General features: G+C 37.1%; 1 protein-coding gene across 1 annotated transcript in view; it reads left to right on the forward strand.

Annotated features, from left to right (window-relative positions):
* The first annotated feature begins 543 nt into the window (after nucleotides 1-543).
* The window catches only part of LOC143425950 (dipeptidase 1), a 115,348-nt gene continuing 94,525 nt past the window's right edge, over nucleotides 544-21,366 (forward strand). The window contains exon 1 of the mRNA XM_076899043.1: nucleotides 544-643. The gene's annotated coding sequence lies outside the window, so the exon portion shown is untranslated. The remainder of the gene's footprint in view (nucleotides 644-21,366) is intronic.

Raw genomic sequence — 21,366 nt, forward strand, 5'->3', positions numbered from 1 at the left:
AGAAGTCACGAGTCGGAGGAATCGCGCGGCATCGTTGTTGCGCGTGCGTCTACGTAGAACAGCGACACGAGAGCAACATCCTGTAGGCAGATATTCTCCTGGGGCAACGTCGGGCTTCTGCGACTTTTCCTTCGGCAGCGATCGGAGCTTGCGCGAGATGGCCAGCTCCGCTCTGTTCTGGAGGAACACCGTAGAGGAAGATCGAAGAGGTGGGATGGAGAAAGGACGAAAGATAGCGGACACCGAGGGGGTGACCAGAGGAGGACAGAGAGCGCGTGTGCAGCAGTCGCTCGGCAAACGGAGAGAGATATCGGTTGGAAAGAGATTGGCGACTGCGGATGGTCGTGGAACAAGCGAGAGGGATGAAGGTTTCGGGGGTAGTCGGGTTGCCATGGCAGCTACCCCGGCCGGGTAGCAGACCCCAGTCTTGCCGCGGCGGTCGCCGAGTGTGTAACGGTTTCGTTTTTTTTTTTGCCTTCTCTTCGTTAACCCGGAAACTCGGTGATATATGCCTGGTTCTACGTAGCTCCTTTCGATTCTGGTGATTAGTCCGGTGATTAACGGATCGTGGCAAGTGCGCGCGACCAAACGAACGGATGCTCGTGCAGGGACGCGATCGACCGATCGACACCTAGTAGAAAATGTAATTCATTTCGTTGCTTGTTCTCAGCACCAGTGATCCTCACACGTGAATACCTGGCCACGCCAAGTATCCTCTGATCGTCGGATATTACCTTTTCTATTCTCCTACGTCCGTTAAGTCAAAGCACCATCTCGCCATCTGGCTAGTTTCCTTGTCGAAACTCGATTTGCTCCAGGAATTCTGCATCAGTTTTCCAGAGGATTGATTAACGTCGTTGTTTCCTAGCCTCTAGGTGGGCAATGTCTTCGCCCGTGGGCTGAGGGTCGGACGAAAGTTAGGTCGAAGATTGCGAGGAGAATCGTAACCATTAAAAATGCGTGGCTGCAGGTAGTTCTCCAGATGTCTTCGAAAGTTACCGATTAAGAGACCCGGAGGCTAGCGAGTCTTTCGTTCTCAGAAATTTTCGGACGATACTGCGCTCGTAATGCAAAATCATCCTCGTCCGAGAGCTCTTTCGATGGCTCTTTAATGGAATATTTAGCATTTCCTAAACGTGATCGTGGTTGCTAGTTCACTTGCTACGAGTGATGGAGGATAAAAATTCTCGTGGACTACTTTAGGATCTCAAATCTTTACTCTCGTCAAACTCTCTGGTTGATTCGACGACGGAGTCTAAATTGTACCTTCGAAAAAAGAAAGAAAGAATTTTTTAGAGGTGTTTGTTCTTACCACATTTTATATGACTTTCTACGAGAGTTCGTTAAACGGATACGATATGAAAAATAGGGAGGATTTGGTTGAGCTAAAATTGCAAGAGGATAGAGATTGCTGACAGAATTTCATTTCTTGCATCTGCGAACGATAGAGGATTCTTTCCATAGTTTAGAAGATTCAACTTTTACCTTTTATTTTAATCTCGTAAACTCCAAGAATTTTAAACAATGTAGTTTTAAGCGTATTGCAGTCGTGAGTTTTAACAGTTTGTAGAGAAACTTATTGTGGGTCCATCTATCGAAAATCTGATAACTATAGAGATTCGGTGATTGGACATAATTTTGTGAAACTCAATATAATTTATGACGATGAATTAGCTATTTCTTTTTTATTTCTATATTATTCATATTTTTTTCCACGAATTATAATTTAATAAATATACAAAATATGTTATATAATGTGTAACACAACGTTTGAATTCTATAATCTTAAAGAAACGATGTAATCTCAACTCATCATGCCAATCGATCATAACCTCAAAAAAAAATGATGTCCAAGAAAATTTTATTCCGAAGTTAAACTTATTGTCAGTGCTATCAACTTCCACGATACATCCTACAATTCTGTATCCAAAATCTTCATAATAGTAAAATAACAAAAAGCATGCATTGGTATTCCAACAATTTCCTTGAAAAAACTTCAAGAATTCATCTCGACTCGAAATGTTTTTCCTATAAACGCTACAGAGACAAGGTACTTTGCAAAGATCAATCATTTCAATTCTTTAAATGATCTAAAACTTTATGCAACCAATGATATTCAGAGTATATTTCAACATCAAGCATGTCGAAATGAATTGACACATCGTTCGTTCGGCGTCAATCATGGTCCTAAACTTAAAAGTCCCGATTTTCCACAAAAACGTGTATCGGCATTGTAAATTCTCAAAAATATCACTGTTTCTACATTTTTTCTAACATTCTTCTTCTTTAAAAAAAAAGCCAGTAAACTTAAGACTGTATCATTATCATGATAAATGGACAAGACACGTACAGAAATGAACCGTGGCTAATTTTTCTGGCCGATAATTTTGAATAGCTCGCGGATTTCTAATATCCGTCCGACTGAATTGCGACGCGGATCAACTGTGACAAACAATTTTGGCGCGGCGCTTGCCGTCCTATCTGCTCATTGACTTCTGTTAACAAGTTTACGCAGCGTTCTCGCATGATCTCGTTCATAGAAATCTGCGAAAAGGACCTGGCTCGTCGAGGGATGCGATACTCCTGCTGAGGCCCCGCCTTTACGCGATAAGCGTGGAAGGAATGTAATTTTGAAAATTGAAGTAAACCTCTATTCCCTCTCTTGGTCTTATGCTGAGCTTCCTGGATACTTTTGATCGTTTTTCGTTGATTTTAGTTTCGTTTTTCGTTGATTACAATTTGAAGTCTATGTATATTCTTGGTTGTGGAGCACGCAAAACGAGAAATGCAGCTTTCACGTTACTTCAGTTTTGGGGTGGAGGCTTTCCAGACGACTTTTAGAGAAGAGTTGAGTATATTAGATGATGAGTTTAATGCATATAGGATCGATTGTGCAAATATTTTGGTAATGTAATATCGTATGGAAGAGGTCATTGTGTTTCTATTTTATTAAACGGATGAAAGATGATATGCTACGTGTTGCATACATATCGTATATATCGCATTATCTTTGCTGTTAAATATTCTTCAATTTGTATAAAAATAGAAAATTGAAATTGGTCTAGTAGTATCTATTAGTAAATTATTTTATATTTTCATCGGAATATACGATATAGATCATAATTAGGAAAACCAAACGTTTATTAAGAACTTAACTTTGTTACGACTGAAAATAGTTTCCAAATATTTCTACCCTCCATCATATGAGCTTTCCATTTAATTTAATTTCAAACGTATTGATCATTCAACAATTCCGTACAAATATTCAAGCCCAATAAATAAAACTGTTCGTATAAAAACGATAGAATAGAAGTGCTTTCGCACAATGCATATACCAAGAATTTCATAATCGTGTTTATTAAACTAAAACCTTAAAAATGGATGCAATGCTCAGTCATATCCATCATTTCCGTCCACACGAAAATAGTAATATCTGCCTACATTAGAATTTGCGAAAGAATTTTCCAAAATACCGTCTCGATCTCACACCAAGCCTCCTTTCCATCGAGGCGCTTCCATGCGCGACTACGACGATCGTTTTCTTCGTTTTTGCAACCAGTTGCTTCACGCGACGTTTCGTTTTCTTTTCCCTCCTCTTATTTTTTTTTTTTTTTGTTTCTCCACGACTGGATAGAAACGCGACTGCAACCTCTTCCACTGACGGATCCACTCACATCCTCCTAAGGGAAGGTGCGCTGATCTCACACTCTAACCTCCTATCTAATCTAAGCCGCGAGTCGGTCGTAATTCTTTCTGCGGGATACTTCTCGGACGTTTTTTCTCTTTTTTTTTCTCTCGCACAGTCGCAGATTTCTACGCGACGATCGATATGGCGTCACTATCGATCGCGACGAAGCGAGAGACGGAACTCGCGTCGCGTTCCACGGAAGCACGTAAAGTCGCAGGATTGATTGGCTACGGTTCAATCGCGTCGTAAATAAAATGTACGGTGTCAGCGAACCAGTACCGAATGCCTGGATAAATAACGAACTTCTGCTTCCGGACGTTCCCTGCGCAATTTCTTCTCCGACCCCCTCCCCCCCCCCCCCCCTCCTCAGTTAAATTTAGTTCGGGTGATAGGATAGGATAGGCTGTTGGGAGCATTTTTTAGGAATAATAATCAGTATCTTTGAATGAAGCTCATAGCTCCTAGATTTTCGAAAAAGTCGAGGAAATATAGAGTTGATGGGAGAATCGTTAAGGAAACATTAGGCATGCCGCGTTCTTGTCTCTGATGTCTGTGATATGTGAAATATGTATGCTTGGAAAAATAGACGCTTTGGTGAATGGTATTTTAGTTTCATTGAATATAGGATATTTCTAGTTTTCAGTTCTTTTGGATAATTCTATCCAATGTCGAATAATTACGAATTTGTTGTTAATAAAAGTATTGTTATTAATAAAAATTTATTTTTAATAAAAGTTGGTAAGAATATGAAAGAAATGTTACGATTTATACGATTCTTAACGGTAAATATAAAAAATATTGCTTGCATCATATTGTCATTTAATTAAGTATATTTCTAAGAGTAGCAATGAGAATTCTAAATAGTATAATATTTATAAATTATAAAATAAGAGTAACCATACATTAGAAGGATTTTAAGTATTTAAATTAACTGGAAACATTCAAAGATTCTCGAAAGTACAGGATGCAATTTTTCCGTGTGAACACATCAAGGACAAATACTTCTGTCACCCTTCTCTTAATTATCCTTCTTGTACTAATCCTTAGACAGGAACGAACAATCGCTTAGGACTTGGTGTACTCGTGAATGGTATCGCTTAGTTTGTAGACACTCGAATCAACCGATTAATTTTGTCTCGCCTACTATCCTCGAAACGTGTTAATCCTGCGCAACTGTTTGTCAAAACGGATGGCCGTTCTTGAGTCGAAATTTAATTCGCGTGCGTTAAAACCTTCGGCTAATGTGCGACCTGAATATTATAGTGAGATATTCCATCTCATGACACGTGTAATGTGAAAAAATTGCAATGTGAAACGTCGACTTGGGTATTGTGAATTAAAGTGAAGAAATATATTTTCGAACGGGAATACATATTTCACCGTCGTTTTTCATCGTTTTCATTAACGAGGAATAATAATAACCGAGTATATATGGGCACGATGAACGTTGTAAAGTGATCGTTGCGAGTCCCGATTGGTATTTGTGGAGTTATTTGGAAAACAGTTTTACTCTAAGCGTTGCTAGACGCGAAGAATTGCATCAATGGAAACAAGGTAGAGTATTGTGAAAATTTGAGAACACATGAAATCGAAGGATCGAAATAAGGTCGCTCCTTGTCCCTGTCAACGATAAGTAAAATATCTTCCAGTTATTTATTGGATATCTTCGATGAAAAATTGGTTAATTGTTGAATAATTGTATTATTCACAAAGAGAGCAAAAAAACTAATGGTTCTCGAAGTTTTCTAATACAGGACATTCCTTAAAGCTGACTATTATAATTAATATCGTACGAACTAGCAGAGTTTAAGGTTTCTTCCATTTTTCTTAACTACAAAAACTTATTTCACTACCCGTTCGAAAGTTATAAATAAATTTCTATTTCATAACCTCTACCAGTAGAATAGTAAAATGTGCACGATATGGGAAATAAAAAATGAATATAATCATTTCCGAATATAATTTTATCTATAACAATGTTATACCATATATTGTGCTATATTATAGATTTTATATATAATAAGTTTCTTTTGGACGCTTTCGAGTAAACATTAAATTGAAAATGTCGATGTTTTTCAATTATGTTAAATCAGCTAGGCAATTGAACATGACAAAACTGATATTCCACAGCGATTAATGTGACAGATTCGAAAGCAAATAGCTCAGCCCAATGACAGCGATCTCTTTTCTTCGTACTAGTCAGAGAATCCCGGATCGTTGATTCGTGCAGAGCCAGTTGCAACCTTCCTATTTCAAAAATATCGTTCCCGCTTTTTATAGGTTCTCGATAATTAAATTGATTGCGAATCTTACCTAGACGTAGGTTCAGGCTTTTAGGCTTGTAGGTTTTATTGAGGTCGACGACTCTTCGTTATCAAATTAGAATAAGTAAAATTTGATGTTTGCAAAGATATAGTACGACGAGGAATATAATAGAAGTAGGATACAAAATTATTATTTAATTTTGTCTAAACAAACTTGTTTCCATTGTACAAAATATTATCACTTGCATTGGAAATTACAAACGAAATATTATATCGTAATAAAATTATATTTGTTGATTAAAAACCTACCTTACAATCTATTGCATTTTCAAATGTAATTTTAAACGTTTCGCAAAATTTCTCGAATAAATCAAACTCGGACCAAAGGAAACACGGAACATGAAGCGAAACAAAGATAAATTAGTATAGGTTGAAAGCGGTCCAACTGTTAAAATTCTACGATTCCGACTGCTCAGAGAGGATCTTACTGAGGAATCTCCACGTTGATCAAACCCTCTCGCAGAGTCGTAACTCTGGCTTTCGTAATTAGGCCGCGTAATTAGAGTTCCAGCTCGCTAATGGATAAACGATTACATTCTCATCATGGCGGACAATAAACTGGTTTGGTGATTACGCGTCGAGATTCGAGGAACAGCATGCTTACGTGAAATTGATGTACTCCTTCTGTGTTGCGTTACTGGTGTCGATGGAATGCAACCTGTGCGTCTCTGACCATGCGTGTCCCTATTCTACGTATTCAAATGACGATACACACTCAGGTCAGCTGAACGTATGGATTTTTCTAACGTATCTTTTTCGGACACAAGGATGATTTACTACACGACCGAAACTGTTTCCGTCGAATTGCTCATCAGACGCAGATGCCATAATGTATGCTATTAGCACTAGAAAGAAAGTTCCGAAAATCTCTCGAATTTTACAGGTTCTATTAATCTGTTTAGGAATATAATTGTTTGAGTTCTTTTTCATGTATACAAAGGTTCATCGATGCAGGTACTAGAAAACAGGGTATAAATTCAGTCGTCCGCGAATATTTAACACATTGAATAAAATACTACCAATTGTTTATTATATTTTTTAAAAATTTCGATAAATTGTTACTTTTTTATTCTTTTGCTATTAAAACGTCGGTCTAAAATCGCGATAGAAATACAAACAAGTAGTTTGAAAATTTGTAGTAGTTTGAATATTTTGTTCTTGGTATAAACGCTAAAATTTTAACCTTTGTAGAGCATTCACTGGAAGAAATGAAATTAATTGTAAAAAATAACATTTGTTTACAGAGGAGATGCAATCTCCTTTAACTGTGTATACGAAACGCGTATTGCGAGAAATTAGACTAATCATAAAAAGGCTGGCTTCTTTTCACAAATAAAAGGCAGATACTCTTAGCTTTGAATAGCTGCAAGGAAAGCTGACGATGCAAAATTTGCACTTTCTGGAGAAGCTAGTGCTTTCTAACTGCAGGTGGTGTGGAAATGTTTGTGACATTGGCTAGAGTTAACTTTCCTCGATCTTTATTCTTGATGTTGGTAGATAGCTTAGTTTCTGCATAGTATCGAGAATTCGAGGACGAAAAGCTAGTTGCTTAGAGTTTAAGGAAAGATTATAAAGAAATTTCCACTTTTAAACTGTTAGGTTTAAGAATGTCAAAGTACTAGAGAAAAAGAAAAAGTATAATACTTATTTTTTCCTCGTTTTTATTAATAAATCACAGGAATTTAGATATAAATTGTTTACTTGAATATTTCTAAAAGACAATTATTACTATCTATAAACAATCAATATCCATCATGAAAAGTCGAGTTATCAACGATACAACATATTACGTATTTAATAGAAGAATTACTTTATATTTCGAATAGATTGTACATCACGTATTATCATATATCATTTCATAGTTGTTTGTAAAACCCATTTCCATTATTTCTATAGACTTCTAGCCACAAGAATCAAGATTTAACCATAAACAATATCCTCGCTCGCGCATTTCAGAAAATAAATACTACTATTTCCAGCTAGCATTAACAGCAAGAACTCGAGTAGCCCAAAGTAATCATAGTAACAAGAAAACTAACAGCACTTATCTTTCACTCAAAACACTGAAAAATTTATTTTCGTTGAAAAAACAACAGACATGGAAAGATATTCCAACCCCTACAAAACACCAACACTAATTACTCCAAACAGTCCGGAAGCGAAAAAGTAATTAATTTCTCTCGCAGTTTATTTATAAATGGTCAGCATTAGCTGTAAAATAAAACTTGCTTACGCAAACAGATAAACGTTAATAGGAGAATTGATCGTAAAAGATCCAGTTTTCCGTTGCCACGTGTCGATTAAAAGGCATCGAGTTATATCGAGGCGAGAAAAGCTAAGTGATTCCATATTGAAACGAAGGGGTACAAGGCACGCGTGTCCAGACAGATTTACACGCTTTTCATCGTCCACAGCGGGACAAAAGGTCTCGCGGCGAGAAATTCCTTCGAAGTGCTCTTTCTAAGGGAGACCGTCGTTCAACCGATTCGATCGTATTTTGTCGTCCCTGGTATTCTTTTTTCTCGTGCGAGAGTCGTCTACGATGAAACCCCCGTGAAAGTATCTCGAAATGATATTATCGCGAGGGAACCGTTCAGATTTTTTCGGCCCACTTACTTTCAACAGAAACGCCACCATCTTTATCTTTTCTCCTTTCCTCAAATCTCGAGTTCTTTGTCATCGCAGGAGGACGTTCTCGCGCCTGTTTCGATCCGCTGGAGTCTTGATATTCATTCATCAACATTTAATGGCTTTACATCGTGTACAGATTTTATTTACACTAGGTTAATTATGCTCATTCATTTGTGAAATAAGTAATGGATGCTGGAGAAATTATTAAATTTTAAATCAGTATAACACCAAGTGGAGAAAATATTTGATCGTGTATTAAAATAGATGACACCGTGTGGTTGTACATTTATAAGAGTCTAGTTTAATATGCTTTCGAAACCTTTGATTACGTTTCTTTTCGAAATTGTATCAAATTGTGCACCGAAACTTTTGTGCATTTCGAACCTTCCAATTTTTTTAATTGCAGAACTTTCGAATATTACAACAACAGTTGTATCAAAATAATGAGTAATATTACTGTAAGAACAATACGATCCACAACTCCTTCAATTAATTGAATCGAATCAAAACTCATAATCAGAAAATTTCATTTCGATTAAAAAATTCGAAATTGTGTTCTTTTATCCTAATTCAGTCGGAATTATGCTAATGATTTCGTGAATTGTCGAATAGCAAAGAATTTAATAATCCGTTCCTGTTTGTTTTTACTACATCATAATGCAGCTTGAGTAGTTTGAAATAGTTTTTCAAAAAATTTGAACAAAGTTTTCAGTTTCTGAACGTAAAATGTTTGACCGCTACGAAATAACAATTGAAATATTCATAGTTCATAAATTGAACAAGTTGCAAACTTTAGTGCTCAGCAATATTTACGAAAACAAAAGTTCAGCAATTTAAACATTGCGATGCTTCGAGATAAAATTAAAAGTATTCGAAGTCTAAATGCGAAACTTATAAACTTCAAAAATCCCGAAATTCAGGAAATCGAATGTTCCAATGATACAACATAAAAAATTTGCAAATTTTCTGCTTTGTGGACGTCAGCAATATCTAATTTAAGAACAGTACACTTTTATCCAATCATTCAAAGTAATATTAGTTATTAATCACAAGTGTATTTGTAAGACAAACTGTTGTAATAACGTTATTTTATTAAATAATATAATACAACATCGTTTAAACTACAATAAAATGCGCAAAAGCAAAAAATGGAGGACTATAAAATAACCATTGACACTGATCCTATATAAACGACACCAGTTGGCTGGATATAATTTATACAAAATCCTCACATGGGTAAGACTTATGGGTAAAATGCGTCGTACGGCGACGAATGCGGTTATATTGCACTGGTGTTTGTGCAACATTAGTATATTTAAGAAGACGAAATACTCAGTGATGTAGAGGGGTGGATTTAATCGACTTTGACGAGCGATACGTCTTTTCGCAGCGATCTCACGCCCGTTCGTATAATTAATGCGGTTGATAATTCGAAATTGAATCTCAGATAAACTATCCAGCACGCGCGAACGCGGCAGAGCTTTGAAAAAGTTTTAGAAGAATCCCAATGAAAAGGCGCATTTCGTATTTGCACATCGCACCGCGTTACACCATCGCGCGAGCGGAAAGTTCGACTAAAAATTATAAAAACACAACTTAACCATCCAACAGTTACACATCGAATGAGAAATTTCTCTAAAAACCCTCCTAAATGCTACAATAAATCGTTATAAGAACCACTAAATCTTGTATCTATCGTTAATTAAAATTTTAATTACAACGCGAAAAGTCACACTATTTGTCGTCACTAGTCACATCTCGAAAGCCAGCCGACGAAGCAACCATCCCGTCCTCGTAAGGCGATCCAGCAAACGCGCGAAACTGTAGTAGAGACCTTCTGAGTAGCCAGCAACCATTTAAGATATCCATAGAGCAGAGTTCCGATCGATCGCCAGGGACGAATAATAATTCCGTCGACGACGATTCTGTCGAAGAGCAAAGATCTCTTTCGGCTTCGAGAATTAGTGGTCGATTTGCCTGGACTCCGAGGAAGAAGGCCAGCGGCACGCTTGCTGCGGCTGGTCGGCTCTTTAACTATCGAGAGAGGGCTTTAAGTGATCGTCGACCAGGGATACGTCCTTTGACCACGACCGGACCAATCTCATGAGAAAGATATAATCCCTGCAGGCTGGGGCATGATTCAATTAGAATCGATTTCTCCCTCTGCCCTCCCTACATCCTACTCATCCACCTGCATCTTCGATCATGTTGTCCATCCTTTTGAGTCGACGTTCGACGATGATAGAACGCAAGGCAATGGCTCGTGACTTTACGAAAGAAGAAATAATATTTTAGTACGTTACAAAATTGGTTAATCCGAGGAGAACAAGTGTTGAGGATCAAATGAAATCATTGAATGAGCAGAGGACTTTCGATTGAGGAATAGATGGAAAAGCAACACCTTCCAAGTTATTGAATTGGAGTTTCAATCCTAAAAATTATAAATATCATATAGCAGGAATTTGTTGCAGTTTCTGGTTCTTGAATGAAAACAACTGTTGAAACGATCCTTTCGTACAGATTTTTACAAACTTAATTTAAAATACAAACTTTAGACGGACCATAGACAATGCGAGTTAATTGTCAAAGAACCCCATTACGACATATCTAAAATAACGTCATGGCTAAAATAAATGCTGGTTATAATAACTATCAGTTAGGCCAGCACAAGATTATCGAATATTATTTGCAAAGGGAGAGTTCGTCTTTGGCGAAGTTGGGCCAAGTTGGGCAAGTTTGCGGACTGCGGGCTTCGAAGTTGTCCAAGCCTATTAAAATGTAACCACACGTTACTCGGACGAAGAAATTTTTCGCTTATTTTTCCACCGAATGGATCTAGTGAGACCATCGAATCAATTTGTTTTTACCAGGAGAACGGTGACCCAATTTTCCTATCGATATCTGTCAAAGAAAAGTTCGATGTCTTTAATGGACTATTTTATGCGAAAATACTTATTGATGCTACGCGAATGCTGTTTATATTTACAATCCTTAACAGAATATTTGTATTAATTGCGGGCAAATAGGCGGGCTGCGAGAAAGATGGCGTACTTATCGACTTACGTATTGCCCATTACGTGCAATATAAATACAATATAAAACAAACATTAACACGATGGATACTGTTTATATTTTAAATGGATGGTTGACATCAAATTCACTCTAAACAAATCACGAAGACCAACAAGAAGAACAAGGCCTAGCGAACAAGAAAAACAAATGGAAGAAAGATCCGTAGAAAACAACAGGGGAATATTTAATTCGCATTTACGCGTCTCAATTGATGGGTACGCTAGCACAGCGCAACGACACGAAGAAGAGACGACCCAGGAAGCCACCTGTGATCGTTCGACGAAACTAAAATTTGTATCTTAAGAGAACCCTGGCGAACGCAAGTGAAATTTCCGTCGAATAAATATGCCCTGAATGGTGTTAATGTATTTTGATTGTTTTATGTAAAATGTATTGTATGGGTCATAAATTGAAATTCTTTAATAATTTCAATACGGCGGTATAAAGAAATTCATATTTTTTTAACAGAATTTCAGTACCTCGAGTGTAAATTCGTGCCCTAACCGTTCTCGAAGTAAAAGGGTCAGCCTACGAATAGGACGTTTCACTTTTTGCTCGAAATAGAATAGCTATCGCGTATAAAAAGACGTTATTCTGACCCAAGTGGTTAAATTAACTTTTATTCTGTACAAACGTAACTGTACGCGAAGAAAACCCGGTACCAGAATGGAGGTACAAAACTATAGTCCTAAAGCGAAGCATGGAATTGATTTTATCACGATATGGAGTTATGAAACAGTGGAAATTACGTATATTTACACGTATCGACAGAAAATCTTAAAAAGTTATATAATAGGTAATGATTTTTATATAATATATTCCACATGTTATAGGCAGTATATACAGCACTGGGTAAACCTTTAAAAAGAAAAACAAAAGGAATATTAACTTCGCAAAATTATATTCTAAATGGTATGTTTCAACTAAGAGAATTAATATGTTTCGTCTTTTGAAACTGCCTACACTACAAAATACTACGAAACACTAGAAAGAAATAATAATCAAACGATGTATATTTCAATAATGGTACAGATAATTTATTTACCTTCGACACGCTTCAATTCATCGATTTCTATGAAAATGTACTTAGCTGGAAATGCACGGAAGACACCGCGCGGATTGCTGCATTCTCTCTTTATGCGTGCAACTCGCGAGCTTATTTAATTACTCGGAATGCTTCAACTTGTTTAATTAAGTATGAAACAGCGATGAGTCTTCAGAAGTGAAAAACGAATCGCGTGTAACGCGTCAAACCATTTTCACGCGTGAAACATAAGTAAGTAAGTAAATACGCACATTAAATCGATTTCCTTCCTTGAGTACCTTACCAAACTCCTGTCTAAGCGAGAATTAAGTTACGTGGATAACAAAATATTTTCTTCTCTAAACCGAACGTCAAATTGTAACAAATTATATACTCTGATATCTAAAAATATTAAAATTCTTGGATCTGTAAGAGCTAATAAAGTAATTTCAAAATTACAATAATTGCAATAATTTCCGAAGGATGAATAGTGTATGTATGTATAATAGATGATAGATATTTGCAAACCTTTGCTTGTCCTTAACAATTGTAACATTAATATTCTTTGACCGGTAAAAGCTAGTAAACTAGTTTTAAAATTCCAATAATTAATTTTTCAAATACGAACAATGTATAGTGAATAATGTTTTTTTTCTCAATAAATATTGATTTATATCAATACATTATTATCTCAAATATGTAATTAAAAGTTACAGTTTCCACTAAATAATTCCACTATAATTCGTCTATAGTAAATCCTCTTCATTGAAATGGATAACATTTTTGCGGAAAGGCAGAAGATCAAGCTGACAAAATCAGAGCATAACGACTTCAAATTAATTCCGTTAATTCATATCCTAACGCAATATGTCATAGCTTATCTCGAATGGACGGTCACGTCGAGGTTTAGGTGATCTAAATTACTATTCATTTGTGACACGCCTATTACGTTATACTCTAAACAGTAGTCCTGATAATCTGACACCTAATAACCTGTCATAGGCGGACGATTCAATTGATTGTCTATCAATATGATAGACAGGATGTCGTTCGTCGATATCCTGTGGATTTGGATATATTGTACGTTACATGCATACTGCATTAGAATATTAATATTTCAGACACTGTGTTCAACGTTTGACCATCTTCGAACGTTCTCATCGAATTAAACAAGAATCTAAAACACTATATATGTATATTCAGACTTATAAGCACTTGTGTCGAAGAACCACAGACACCATATTGCTAAAGAATCTCACAAAGTAATATCAATATTTCAACCATTCTTCTCAAGTATTGTTTTTTTTCTTTATGCACAAAAAGTAGAGAATCATATGTAAGAGGGATTATCAATATTTTCCAAGAACGCACAGGGAGTGTGTATCGACTTCAAATTGTATGCCAACATGATAATTATACATAATAATACAACGATATTCAAAACATTCAGGATTTCAATAAACGAATTTCATTAAACAAATATTATACTAATTGTATATTTCATACCATGATATCGACACTGAAACCCTGCACCGCGGCCTTATTCGACTATTTGTGATGGTAATTCTACCGCCTAGATGCGGATACGAATTGTCGTCAACGTTTCGGAGGAATTAAAGATTGACGAGCGGAAAATCCGCGCGATAATCGAGATCTGTATCAAGATATTCGAGTCGGGCGGAAATATCTTTCCTCCGCCACACGTCACGATTATGGCTTAGTGTCTGCACTGTTCCCCGCCAACTCTATGACGAGTTGTTATCCGCGCGCTAACTAAACTGCCACTCGATGTGACTCGATGCTAATTCTATTATTAATTAATATCCCGATTATTTTATTATATATATTATAATGGTGATAAAATTTTTATTTTATTACAAAGTGTGGTGCATTATGGTGTAAATTATGGTGTGTCCGCCAGTTTGTTTTAAAATCTTTATACTTAGCGAATAGTTACGCATCGTTAAAAGTTATTAAAACGAAGGAAAGATGTTCAGGAAGATTATGAAAGAATAGTTTTTTTTTCAACAACGAAAAGTAAGAGAATATAGCGTTGGATAGGAAAGTTGAAAAGTTGGGTAGTCTTAAAAATTAGTTTTCAATCCGCCGGAAGTTGATGAAACTTCCGCAATAATAAATAGTCACAAATACCATTAGTTTTTTCTTGCTCTAATAGATATCGGAGCAGCGCGGACGAAGTTTTCGATACAAAGTACAATTCTCAAGCGTGGAAGCATCGACCTAACCAGAGGAACGCGTAATGTCGCACTTCGTCAATCTACTTGACTCAAAAAATAGGAACTCTAGGAACGAGCAAATTCTACATACGTCATCTCTGTCTACCATACCGCTAACAAAGAATAATTGATCGCCAGTCACCAATTCTCTCCAAGGGACGATAATAAGGAAAAGAAAAAGAAAAGCAGAGAGGGGAGAAAAGTCGAAGAAAGAGCTTAAGTCTGTCCAGGCAGGTCGTTGCACCGCGAAGTTTTCAACGAACACTCCCGACCCGAAGGTTCAACTACGAAACCTTATCGAGCAATTCGCTGAAAAGCTTAGGAGAACCGAGACCGTAGTTTGGGAGACGGGAGCGAGAGAGCAAAGGAATGGAAAAAGCAGCGTAAGGAAAGAAAGAAAAAGTCTGGGAGAGACATTAAAATGGTAAATGCTAACTCGATAAACATGAACGATTCGATCAAGTCCCGATGAGTGCGCGCTGCTGCACCTTGTTCCGTCACAAAATAGGATTTATGTTTCTGTAAGAGGCTTCAGACGAACCGACCGATTTTCTTTAACGTATTAATTACACTTCTGGTCATGTTTCCACAGATCGCTGTATATTTATTATTCTTGATTAATTTCAGCACGTTATATTTCAGCTCATTTAACATTTTATGCTTGCATAAATTTAAAAATGAATTTTTTACAAAAAGTATAACGTAAGGTGTTTTTAGTACTGGTGTAACGTATGCATGTTCAATAACATGTATATTGACAAAGTGAAATAAGTAACCGTATATAAATTAATCGATAAAATAATGAAACGGAAAAGGATATTTCTAAATGGAACTATTGCTTGAAAAATCATCCATTATTGCGAAGAGGAAACAATTCATTAAATATGGAAGAAATCCAGCTCTATCTATCAGTATTTGATTCCACGCTAACGACCGTCCGTTTTGTTATTTATACGAACTTCGTTCGCGGCTGTCAGGTCTCACGAGCAGCTACCGAGCAACAAATTATTTCCGCGCCAATAAATTACCCGTGCCGCACCATGGAGATTTCTTTTATTAAAACTTCCAGGGGGTTTCGGTGAATGTCTTGCCGTTGACAAGTGTCTACCGTTTATAGGCGGCCTACCACGGAGTCCCGCTCGTAAAAGGAATTTTATTTTTGCGACAGAAATTTCCACGCCTCTCTCGAGTGTTCTTTATTGCTAGCTATACGGTAGTCGATCAGCTTCTTTCGACCAATTACTGGTCAAGTTCAATTTCCGCACCCACTGCTTCAAAGTATCGTGAATTTTGAGAAGCCCGAAGCGTTTCTTTCGAATGCTTCGACTGTCGAGAAAGGATGAAGGGAAGGAAAAATTGTCGAAATAGATACCTTTCATCACGTATTCAAGATGTGTAAATTACTGTTATCGATCGGATTTCCGTGCCATAGAAAAAACGCTCTCTTATTAATTAAAAAGTATAAGAATATAAATAAACTGAAAGTCACAAAGTGGTGTATTAACTGCAATAAACATTCGCATCCAGCTTTCGAACTAAACAAGCAACAAAACAGAGAATATTATGTACCGTTGCTGTTACGTATTTTTATTTTCAAACACCGCAAACAAAATAATGCCCAGAAAAAGAAAAAACCATGAAACAACGGTACACGAATATTTTTCCTACTAATTATAGCTTTCGTTAAATCTCTGAAAAAGAAAAGACTGAGAAAAGCTGCTCGAAAGCTGCATGAATCATTGACAAGGAAAATTTTCCATCGATGCCGCATCAATTTCGATCAAATCAACGGGTTAAAATAACCTTAGCGTGTAAATAAATTTTTTTCTATACTAAACTCAACATTTAATAATACTATTTATTTAATTTTTTCAAATGAACAATAAAAAAGAAAGACAATAAAAATTCAACCTAACCCAATCTAACCAATAAATGATTTAATTTACCCTTCGGAACTTTTATAAATGTTCATTGTGTTATCTTTACGATAGGTTCGACTTTTGAATAAGTATGAGGATTTTTTGAACGTTGACTTTTTAGGCTAAGATATAAAAATTCAGATCGCGAGTTCCGTGAAATCCCTCCGGAATCCAACGAGATAAACAAGAGGCACCGATCGTTCCTCTGGCTAACTCATTCAGAGACGTATGTGGAGGTAATGTACGAGTGACTATGGTCTGAATATTGCGAAAGCTTCGTTAAGTTATGTCTCTGGCTCTTAAGACCTTACACGGATTCTTGCCAAAAGTTCTCTTTCGGCGAGCCTCTTACAAGATTTGTACTATCGTCGACACAGCAAACAGGAAAAAAGAAGACGACCCTGAATGAAGTTTTCCATGATAGAGGGAAGAAGAGATTTTAAGTGATTTCGCCGGTGTTAAGTGAAAGACGCCTCAGCGAATGCAAAAGGGCCGTTATAAATTCTTTACTTTAATATTCTCGCTACGACTTCATTTTACTAGCAAACATGGAATTTTCCAAGATGTCAACAATTGTTAACAATAGCATCTTCTAACGCGCACGTTTCTATCTAAACGTAAAACTATTTTTTTTTCTTTTTTAGAAATAATAGGTAATTATTTGCTAACATTGTAGTTTTATAGCATATATACAGGGTGAGGCAATAATTATTAGCATCTTAGATATCTTCGACACTATAAGTTTCACAAAAATATTTACTGATACAAAATTGTACAATAAGAAGGGAGCTATCTGGTGGCGACAATAATTTTTTTGGAGATAAGTCGGACATTTGAAGGTCACCTTCATTTTTTTAAATAGATCGATATATTTTTGGTTCCGTATTAGGATAGAGGATCTTAAAACGAGTTCAACAATCTGTAGCAAATTTATTAATTAAAGACAATCACAAGATCATTAGATACTTATTTTAAACTGAGATATTACTTGAAAGACTGCTCATAAACAACTGCTTCATCGTTTTAAAACATTCACAGGAAAAACTCATTTACTCCGCAAAATTCGCTCTCGCTCGCATTCTAGAATATTCCACGCACATAACATTTGAAACCTGAATTATTAATTAACTTTTAAATTAAGATAATTTCATTATCCTACAGATCTATAACATAAGGCCATTGAAGGTAATAGAAAGTAGAGAAAGGCGATAATACTTACGTTTTGGCACTAAATAAAACATACGTATTGTAAACAGTAGTGGAATGCGTAATGTTTACCGTTTACTTCACTATGAACAACAACAAACACTGCTTGAAGGTGAACACTTTAATAGTTTGCAGGATAAGTTAACAATAAACGTGAGGTCTTTGAAAACTGAATTTATGACGCGTTCATGACAAACTGGCTATTTTTGAAATTAATATTTTTACCTTCAATAGTTAACGCACGCGGACTTTAACCATTTTAATTAAATTCCGAACCTTTAACGTCCCCAATGGCCGATTCCGGTCATAAATGAAGTATTTTCTTTAGGGTCGACCGTACACGTGTACTGGCTGTTTTTTGTCACGAGTACATAACGATCCGTGCATCGACGGTTGATCATTGGATAATTCTGAAGGTTTTCAAATGTCCCAAGTCGGTGCAGGTGTCCTTTCACCCTCTTGAAACGAACGCGCGCTTCGAGCACAAAAGAAGGTGGGAACGATACTCGGAGGGGCACACTGATTGGTAATTTGCATCGTTTCGGTAAATGACAACAATATTCACACCTCTGCATGGTGAAGGGAGTAAAGGACGAACGAGATAACTTCTATCGAAAAGTAAATTTGCTTCTTATTTATGGTGAATGCCAACAAAGTTCACAAGCAACAGCGAAATATTGCAGCCTGTGTGTCAATAAGTTCTGGCACTGTAAGACTTACAAGTCAATCTGTCATAAAAAGAATGCAATGGTGCATCGACAGCGATGGTCATCATTTCGAACACCTACTTTAACAGTATGCTTCGTTTACTATCAAAACCGTAAGTATTATTGTCTTTCTCTGCTTCCTATCACCTTCAATGGCCTTATGTTATAGATCGTTGAACTCGTTTTAAGATCTTCTATCCTAATACGGAAGCAAAAATATACCGATCCATTTAAAAAAATGAAGGTGACCTTCAAATGTCTGACTTACCTCCACCTGCAAAAAAATTATTGTCGCCACCGGATGGCTCCCTTCTTACTATACAATGTTATGAGTAAATATTTTTGTAAAACTTATAGTTTCGAAGATATCTAAGGTGCTATTAGTTATTACCTCACCCTATATAATAAAGGTAATGTGTGCGTCCTAGTCCTTAAAAGTGTCTGGTCCAATGGGGTGGAATTGTTGTAACATCGGGGATGTCTTGTAAATTTGTTCATCCAATCGCCCTGTCAGAGGGTTTGTTCGTCTATCGCAAAAGAAGAAGTGTCATGAAAGTTCTTCAGATTCAGTCCTGTCCGATGACAAATTTAGGACACGACATTTGCAACTGAGTAGGAAACAGCGAGAGGTTAAAACGCTAATTAAGGTCCTATTCCAAGATGCATCCTAGTTAGTAATAAATCTTATGCCATGCTAAAAGAGAAAATCTGCATTCTCGAAAATAGCAGATGTGTCGTCTGCACGCTTGTTGTATGTCTGTGTATATATATATATGTGTGTGTGTGTGTGTGTGTTCGAAACAGAAAACAAGAAAAATAACAATGGTCGATCGAAATCAATTCTGTGTTGATTCATATAAGCTAAGAATTGAAATATCCAATTTTGAAAAAGATTCACCCTATTCGTCCGCGCCTCAATTCCGCGCATCTCCGTGCAACCTAAAAGAAACTGAAACTCGTCAACCGGTTCAAAAGTTTCAGAACAAACTTTTTCCTCGTCCGTTTCATACTTATCATCCGTTATCGATTTCGAGAGAAAGGGATGCCCTAAGCAGAATTCAAAGTTGCCGCGACGATATTCCGGGGAAAAGTTTTCAGACGAGATCTCTCTCGGATGTTTATTGCGCGCGCTATGACACGCGAGTGTTCCGAGAATAAAGAGATAGGTGAGCCGGCAAGGAAACATGAAAGTTATCCGAGGATTCTCAGAAATGTAGCCTTTTTCCGGGTGGAGAGGTATCGTAGGTAGGTGAGCAGGTCGGATGAACGGGGGTGGGTGATTTGTAGCGAAAGAGATCACAGAGGATAGAATAACGAGGACACGCGCTGTCTTGAAAATCGAAGATCCTCCGGATCTGGATAAAGGATTCGTTCGAAATTTCAAATGCAAACGTATGAATTAAATAATTTTCACAATGTTCATAAGCTTGAGGTAGTGTTTCGTCTCCTTATATTCGATTTTTGGGATTTTTTGAGAATTACCAATGCGATGATATTGGCATATCTCGTTAACAGAGAACTAAGTAATTATTTTGTTGCACCTCACTGAGAGAGCAGCTACCGTAAAATTTGGTTATCGTAGGGGATAGAATTTTATCCGTAAAAGAAAAAAAAAGAGAAATTGTTTTAAAATACATATATGCGCACACGGTATGCGAAACGCTGTTGAAAATGTGACAAACAAAGTAAACAAAAAACAGCAGAACAGCAGGGTTTCAAATACGAAGTAATCTTACTGGTGCGCGACGCACCAGCTAGATAACAACCCTTCGATAGAGGCTCTACTTGTTTCTGTCCCCCTTTCCTTTTCAAGTCACGGTGAGACGGGACTCTCCCCGTCTTTGTCGACGCATCTGCCTCTTTGAAATCGAGGATTTCCACTCTCGAGTAGACGCTTGCGCGCAACCAGCTCGTAATTCTTTGATGGAGAGGGAATCCTAAGCATCATAATGTAAGATGTGTGTGCCTCGCATTTTCAAACTAGCAACTGTCTGTCGATGACGAGCGAACAGCCGTGCCCGGATAAGACGAAGGGTTTCCCGTTGAACTTACTATCATAATCCCAGACCCCGTTAATATCTTGCCATTAACCGTGCAACTTTTCTAAAGTAAAGAGCGCACGATCGATCGCTTGGCCATCGGTGGTAAAGTTAAAGACGATGGATTCGCAGTGAAGCGAATCGCCGATGTAAAGGTGATTTTTTGTTGTCAAAGTAGAAGGAATAGCGGCGATTAAAATGTGTCGGTGAAGTGTGCGGTAAAAATAGAACTAGAAATAGTATACGTGATCGTGAATTGTTAGTGTTTTAATCCTAAGCTAGTTCAGTTCACGGAATTCGGCGTGATTTCAACGCGCATCTGTCAAGTGGATCTATCGATGAATCTTTATGTCGCGATGGATGACTCTTCCTCCAGGGATGCAAATCCTCTTTCTCGGAAGGAAGAATACCGTAATTGGGAGATAAACGTGTTATCCTTGTGATGTGTGATTGATGTTCGGTGCTCGTCGAAAAGACGAACGGAAGAGACGGAGGCAAACCGGGACTATAGAAGGCGAG

This window comes from Xylocopa sonorina, chromosome 8, assembly GCF_050948175.1.
Source record: "Xylocopa sonorina isolate GNS202 chromosome 8, iyXylSono1_principal, whole genome shotgun sequence".
NCBI lineage: Eukaryota > Metazoa > Arthropoda > Insecta > Hymenoptera > Apidae > Xylocopa > Xylocopa sonorina.